Below are 8328 nucleotides of genomic sequence, written 5' to 3'. Positions count from 1 at the left end.
TTCGACTCCGAACCATCCGGCACTCCGCCATCAGCTGGCCAAGATCAGCGATCACCATCTCCGGCACCTTGCCGAAGGAACCGTCTACAGAAAAGGCCTCATCGACCCTCACCGCGAATCAGCAATGCTACACACTTAATTTATTTCACCGAGGCCGGCAAAATAAATTACCGAGAATCCAACAGCTGAGAGCTCGGTAAAAATCTCGGCGAAAGTTTGAATTACCGACTGGTCGTAAAATGAGCGTGAACGTGTAGCTGTCAAAATTTACTGAGTCGTTCGGTAATGCGGTGCCGATCGACTCGGTATAGTGTTCTACCGAGATTCCTTAATATGATGTCTTTTGTCGAATTCGTTTTTAAACCTGGGTCAGTGCCAACCCGAACCCTGAATAAAAAAACATTTTCAGCTCCATCCGTCATTGGATATGTTGGTGTGCGTAGCATCGTGCTTGTTTTGATTTGAAACATATGATCCAGGACATTCAGTGCACTAGCAGTGCGTTGGCCTTGACTAATCAGATCATGATAAATAAAAATGTTCAAGTGTGTGAACTGTTTTTGCGGATAATGGAATTTACTTTTGGGCGGCGGATATATGTATTTAATTATTTATATTCTATAATGCCGTGCACATTTTTATACAAAGAATTCCGTATAGAATTCATGTAAAGGAGATTTTCTATTCTACAAAAATTATTTAATAAATCATATTGATATTCCAATCACTATTTCTGCAAAAGTTTTTATTTTACTCAGAAGCATGTAATAAAAATTCTACAGGATATACGCTAATTTTTTTTCCATGCCTGATAAAGGTAGCCTCACATCTCGGGAATATTTTCCGCCGAATTTTCAATGGGGCAGGGATTTTGATTTTCCGTGCCTAAATCCTGAAAACATATGTAAAAATACAGGGGGAAAATCCGTGGACCAAATTCCCGAGGTGTGAAGCTACCTTAATGCTAGGATTTCCTTCTGAAATCCCTTATCTTTTAATAGTCCAACATAGAAAACATAACAACGTTTTGCTCCGGAAGTTCCTTCAGGAATTCCCCCGCAGGTTTTATCTCTACATGTTCTTTGAGGAAATCTTACGAAAGTTCCTTGTGGATTTTTTCCGGAAGTTCCATGAAGGATTCCTCAGAAAATTTTTGAAGGTTTCATCCGAAGGTTTCTTCAGGATTTCCTCCGAAAGTTCCCTCAGGATTGTCTCCAGAAGTTCCTTCAGGATTTCCTCCGGAAGTTCCTCCAGGAATTCCTCATAAGTTCCTCCGGAAGCTCCACCAGGAACTCCTCCGGTAGTTCCTTCAGGAATTCATCTGAAAGTTCATTGGGAATTCCTCCACTAATTTCTTCGAGAAACTTCCTGCTTCCTGGAGGAGCTTCCGTAAGAAGTTCTGTTTTAGCTTCCGGTGAAACTCGTGAAGGACTTCCGGGGGAATTCCTGTCGGATTTTGCGGAAGATTTCTTGGAAGAACTTCCGGCAGAACTCCTCCAAGAACTTCCAAGAGCTCCTTCCCTTCCAGAGGAATTCCTCAAGGAACTTCCGGAGGAATTCTTCAAGGAACTTCCGGAGAAATTCCTTAAAGACCTTCCGGAGGAATTCCTCAATAAACTTCCAGAGGAGTTCCCAAAGGATCTTCCGGAGGAATCCCTCAAGGAACTTCCGGAGGAATTTCTCAAGGAACTTCAAGAGGAATTCCTCAAAGAACTTTCAGAGGAATTCCTCCAAATTAATTCCTGGAGCAACTTTCAAAGAAAATCCTGGAACAGTATTCAAAGATATTCCTAGAAGATTTTCAAAGGAATTCATCTCGAAGGGATCTCTTGGAAAGAAAATATGGAGGAATGTCTGAAAGATATCGCCAATGAATGCATACAATAATTCAAGAAAGAATTACTGGAATTAAATTCTGAAACGCACGAAAGAGTTTTTGGAATAATTTCAAAAGAAATTCTGCATATTATTTAAGAAAGAATTCTATTCAGTATTCCTCAAATATATTTGTCGGACAATTCTTGGCGGATTTTGTGAACGGGTTTCAAGGGGAATTCCCAAACTAATTCCATCCACCGACCAAATTTAGGACACAATCTGTGAGGAAAACTCTGAATGAACGAAAGAATAACTTCCATAACAATTATTTTTAAAACTGAATCTGGACAACAGTATCGGATTGATTTAATTTAAAACTACAATAGCAAATATAACGAAATTCCTGAAAAAAAAATGACGCTCATATTTTATTTGAATAACAGACAATTTCGTTTTTCCCTTCTGCTTGTTTATTCCACCCAGTCCCGCCCACTCATATGGTTTTGTCAGTTGAAGTACAGTTGTATTGGTGAACCCGGTGCGAAACCGTGAAACAACACAGTGCGAACCCGACAGCTTTGGGGTTGGAACTAGTGCGAACTATAGACACTGTAGATTCCATAGACGAGCTGAGGCGAAGGCGAGTGTAGCCAAACGAACTGTCAGTTAGTGTAGCCAAACGAGCATGACGTCACAATTGCAATCCAAGCAACAGAGCGTGTGACGTCAAATTCGCGTGGTACACTGTGAAAAAACAGAAAAACACACTAAATCGAAATGACTCAACCGTGTCTCCGCTCGTCTATGGAACCTATAGTGTCTATAGTGCGAACCTAGTTCCAACCTGAGCGAATAAAAAAACACTTTGACAGCACTTAGGTTGAAACTATAGATAGTGGAATATATAGATGAGCGAAGATAAATCCTCTGTCTCCAAACGAACTGTCAAACGTGTCTCCAAACGAGCATGACGTCACGATTTCAATGGAAACGTTAAGGGCTGTGACGTCATATGCGCGTGTGCACGGGCAAAAAAATCGACTCAGCCATGCTTTCGCTCATCTATAGATTCTACTATCTATAGTTGAAACTGGTTCCAACCTAGGTTGGAACTTTTTAAAAACGAATTCGACATTTGTTGTTATTGTTCAAACAAAACACAAAATAAAAACAATAATCATTATGAAGTTAAAAATACGCATTTATTCCTTTTGTTTTTGTAAAACCACAGACAAACAGACGTAACACTTCTCTTTTCAACATCGTTCACGTGTTCAACGGTTGATTTGAAATACTTCTTTGCTACGCGATTGTGCCAAGAGAGGCGCTAGTGTTCAATCGCTTTGACATTTGATTAGTGTATATGCCGCTGAATGTTTTCTGTGTTGATGACGATGATGATGATGATTGATATAGATGTATGCGTTAGGAGCAACCGTCAAATGGGAAATAATAATGGTCGACTGTGTTTCTCGCGATTCTGATAACAGATGGCAGTAGTGTTTTCAGAAATGCGACGGACGATATTTTTCCGAACAGTTTATATGAAGAGTTACGTCTGTTTGTCTGTGGTAAAACTATGAATCATAGTTGTTTTACTTTGCTTTGCTAGAAACCATACGTAGTGGCGTGTGAAAAGCGGAGATATTCATGAATTAGTTTTTACATAAATGTCTTAGAGAAGTCATTATTAACAGCTATGCACAAATCGATCGAAGTTTTTAAAGTACTCTGATGGGCAATACAAATACACTTCGCATCCGGATATTTTACCTTGCCACCAGGTACAAACTTGCTGTTCAAGAATCTGCTTTGCAAGAGAAAGGGCGGATTCCTCGACCGGGTCCCTGTTACCGAGCCTGTTTACCTATTACAGCATTCATATAAGCCATTTTATGAGACAGATTCGAACAGCTGATCGAAATTTTGAGTGGACGGCTCGGTCTTTGTTTTGGTAAATTTGCATGTAAACCATCATCATTTCGTCATCATCATCATCATTTCGTTTCATTTTCGCAAATGTTCCTTGTAAAATGTAAATATTAGTATTTGGTCTTCTGTCATTTGAGCTTTCTATAAAATGGCTTATTGGCAGCAAGTTTGTTTCACAGCAATCGAAATTAATTGAAATCAATCCACTAAAACGAAAACCAAAAAATCAATATAAAGATTTCGAATTAAATGTAATGCAATTACAATAAAATTAAATTGAACTACTTACACGAACAGGTAATTATTTTTGCGAAAGAAATCTTGTGTCTGCTTTCTTTTCTATCATACACGCTTCTGTTTCCGATTTTTGACACATGGGCTTTACCGAGATTCGGATCAATTCCAGATTACCGATGACTGTGGCAAATTGGTTTGCCGAAATTCAGTAATCAATTTAAAGGTCTTATTTTCTACCGAAATTTCAGTAAAAATGCACTTTACCGACCACGTTCGTCATATTATTATACCGAGAATAATTCTGGCGACTAAGTGTGTAGCCAACGAGACAGCAAGTCAGCAACAAAAGCGTATGTACACCATTATAAATCGTCTCTCTCAAAGTCCTTGTATGGATTAATTAATAAACTAAGAATGTAAAATGAGTCGCTAGTTGAGATTATTTAAATCGACGCACTCCTTAGGGTTTTTAATGTTGAAGTTTCCCTTCGTTGTGAATAAAACACACGGAATAGGTTTAGAGACTTGATAACTATATTGAATTTCATCGTCCGTATTGGCTAATATCTTACATGTAATGGTTGTGAAACATAAAATATTATTTATTAAACAAGTTGTTTTTCAGTTGAACTGGCTGCACTGCCCGTGCAGCCATTTGAATAATTTGAAATAAGGGACCGACTGTTTATTGCGCTTTTTGCACTTTATAAGAGTTTTGCGAGATTTTTTTTCTCGCAGTCATCTTTTTCTCACACTCAATACACTCAAAAAAGTTTGATTTTCCGTGTATAATATTTGTGTGTGAGTACTCAATCTGAAAACAAATAGACGTCAAATCATGGCGGGAATCGATTTAGTGTACACGCTTACATGTGACTAACGAGTAATGGGTTATAATTGGGTAAATTTCAGTAACAAAAATCGATCAACCCGAAATGAGAGTGCGTGTGAGAAAAAGAAGCGGGCAGATCACAACCTACACATAACTCTTCAAATTGGTGAATTCGGCAATACTTCGATGACATTTATTTCCAGGGTGCAGCAGCCGTAAAAAGTGTAGACAACAACCTTCCGTGCACCATGTTTACGGTACTCGTCACTGAGTGGCGATACCGGCGTTTCTATCTGTGTTGTTAAGCCTGCTACTCTATGTTCTGAGATTTTCAAAATTTTCACCATGAGCTCATGGAAGAATGGTAGTTGGAAATCGATAAAATGTATGGGAAAATCAAGTATTTTGCAAATTTATGGAAAATGGTGGTGTTTTAGAAGAAAGTAGTGATAAGGAATGAAGTATGAGGTGAAAAGATTATCTCCTGCACTTAGTTTGCACTGATTAGTAGTTTAATAGTGATGCAGTTTCGATTTTACTACCATTGAAAAAACGCCATCTCTTGCATTAATCGTTTTGACTGGTACCTTATTGAAACTCTACAAATGTCAAGTGAACACATCCTACCACAGTTGACTATTACATGTATGTTCCTTAAGGGAACGGGTGAAAAGAGAATTGTTTTCAAAACAATCGTGATGGCCTCACGACACTTGTTATTGTTTATCAAGTGTTCTTCTACTCGAGTGAATTGACTGGTATTTCAACATTTAAGTTCACCTATCTTTGTTTCATACTGCAACTTCTACTTTGTCGTGTCCACTGAGAGATTGCATCTTTACCTTGGATAAACAAAATACCTAGACGGTAGAAATTAGTTGACACCTATTCCCCCACCGGTAAGTGTTTGAAAGTTTAGTTCTTAACTCCCACTGGAGTGAGTGCATGTTGGAGTGCAAGAGTATTATTGAATAAGTCGACCCAGTGCTCAGCATAAACTCCTATACCCTTTTATCCCGTCGGAGCAGCTAGAGGCCACAACCGACTATTGGAAAGTTTAGCGCTCACCGGCTGGCGAACGAAAACGGCCTACTACTAATTGATTTCGCCGTCTCCACACTCAAATTAAACAACTGATACATTATAAGTGCCTTTGCACTTATAGCTCAATCGAATAGAGAAAAATATTAGTTATGTGCGAAATATGTAAATTAAGAGATCGCTATTGAGTTGTATAACTGCGACCAATATTTTTTAAGTGCGCACTATTGAGATAAATAATGCTCACTCATGATATCCAAGTTCGACAATTTGAACATGGACACAACCAAAAGAGCACGGCCACAACCTCAACATATTTCCTCGTGTGAAAATGTTAACGTAAGTTTGCTTTTTTTCTATTAGAGATAAATTATATAAATTTCCAATTCTCCTTCAGAATTGTCGAATGTGTTCGTAATAAGGATTTCTCTGGCTCAATTATGCAGAGGTGGAGGAAATGCACAACATCGCAGAGGAAAGCTAAATATTGCCGTTGAATGTTCTCAGTTGAACCATTCTACGCATGACATCCAAGATTCCAAAAACATGAGGCTCGAGAATGCGATAAAAGTTTTCTGATGAACATCTGTGCTATTTACTTTGAACTTCCGGAAAGCAATCAGATGCAAGACGTACATTTTAGCGTTTCCAGTATCCAGAAAGGTTTGATAAATTTTTCCTTATTTGTTTGTATCTGTTTTCAAAATGTTTTATTTCAAAACTACAGATCGACGAGAACTGACAACGGGCTTTCCGGAGGCGAAGCAAATGAACTTGAAGTGATTTGAAAACTTAGGACTTGATTCCGAGTGAAAGTTAATCCAGGATTGGAACTGGTTCTAGGATGGCAGAACTCTCAAACAATAATACCATAGCCGATCTCCGCTGGTGTGTCCCGGATGCAACAAAAGAATTCGGAGAGGATAATGCTTCCACAGCGTCCAGTTACCAACTTCCATACCGAGACCAACAGCTTCAGGATCAGGACAGTCAGGATCAAACCAACAAATATCATCCCATGAAAGCGGTTGGAATCTGTTCGATGGAGCAGCGCTACTTCTAGGAAGAAATCAGCAAGTCAGATGTTAACTTGCAGCAAAGTAAGATAAATTGTTATTGTTCTTCTATAAGCGAATATAATTGCTTAAATAAACAAGTATTGAGTAGAAAAGAATTGATGTATGTTCATTATATGCGGATTATTTCTTATTTATGAAATATGTGCGAAGCTAATAATGACTGCTTGTATAAGAAGCAACATTATACATTTTAAGTGCAAAGCTTTTGGTAAAGGTAATACATCTGCACTTAAAATTTATGATGAGCGAACTGGCGAAAATTTATTAGTGCCACACATATTTTATAAAAGGCAAGTTAACTGGTCAAAATATATGTGCAAACCACTTAGCAATAATATGCACTTTATTCTGAGTGCAAGAAAATGGCCATTCGCAGCACCTACTTCTAACACAGCCTCCCGAATCGGTACACCTGGAGATCACCACTGCAGACAGAATCACAAATCGACCACGTTCTGATTGATGGACGGCACTTCTCCGACTTTATTGACGTCAGGGCATATCGTGGCACTAACATCGACACTATCTGGTGATGGTTAAACTGTGCCCAAAACTATCTGTCATCAACAATGTTCGGCATCGACGGCCGCCGCGGTACGACCTAGAGCGACTGAACCTGCCTGATGTCGCCACTGCATACGCGCAGGGCGACATCAGGGGTAAGCGGTAATGCTACGTTTAGACAAGGCAAGTGAATTGAGCAAGTCGCTTGATTCGAACGCGAATTGAACGTGTAAACACCTTAATTCAATTCACTTGAACGAAAAGAAAGTTGAACATGTTCAACTTTTGGCAAGTCAATTGAATTCAACTGAGTTGTTCAACTCACTGACGAAGAGGGTAAGCTCGATGGGGCTCTTCATGAAGACTGCTGGAATACACTCAAAGCAGCCATTAAAGACACAGCGGAGAACAACGGGGGGTATGGGGGACGAAGTCGACGGAACGATTGGTTCGGCGAGGAGTGCAGACAGATTCTGGAGTAGAAGGGCACAGTTAGGACGGTTGCGCTGCAGCAAGGTACCCGGCAGAACGTGAAACGCTATAGACGAAAGCGGAGACAGCAGACCCGCCTTTTTAAGAGAAGAAACGCCGCCTAGAAGAAGCGGAATGCATGGAGATAGAACAGATGTGCCGTTCTCAAGATACACGCAAGTTCTATCAAAAGCTCAACGCATCTCGCAAAGGCTTCGTGCCGCGAGCACAAAAGGTGCAGGGATGAGGATGGGAGTATCTTGACGGTCGAACGTGTGGTGATTGAAAGGCGGAAGCAGCACTTTGAGGAACATCTAAATGGCGCGTAGAGTACAGGCAGTGAAAGTCAAGGCAACGGAGGAGATGACTACGTCAGTTCAGCGGGCGATGGAAGCCAACCAGCCCCACCTTGAG

General features: G+C 39.8%; 1 long non-coding RNA gene across 1 annotated transcript; it reads left to right on the top strand.

Annotated features, from left to right (window-relative positions):
- The first annotated feature begins 5545 nt into the window (after positions 1-5545).
- On the top strand, positions 5546-7122 carry LOC134204784 (uncharacterized). Its single transcript, XR_009977976.1, has 4 exons — positions 5546-5718; positions 5848-6199; positions 6258-6523; positions 6588-7122. It is a non-coding gene; the product is annotated as an uncharacterized LOC134204784 (long non-coding RNA).
- The last annotated feature ends 1206 nt before the right edge of the window (positions 7123-8328 follow it).

Source organism: Armigeres subalbatus, unplaced genomic scaffold (genome assembly GCF_024139115.2).
Source record: "Armigeres subalbatus isolate Guangzhou_Male unplaced genomic scaffold, GZ_Asu_2 Contig899, whole genome shotgun sequence".
Taxonomy (NCBI): Eukaryota; Metazoa; Arthropoda; class Insecta; order Diptera; family Culicidae; genus Armigeres; species Armigeres subalbatus.
This window is presented reverse-complemented; position numbering and strand designations above follow the sequence as displayed.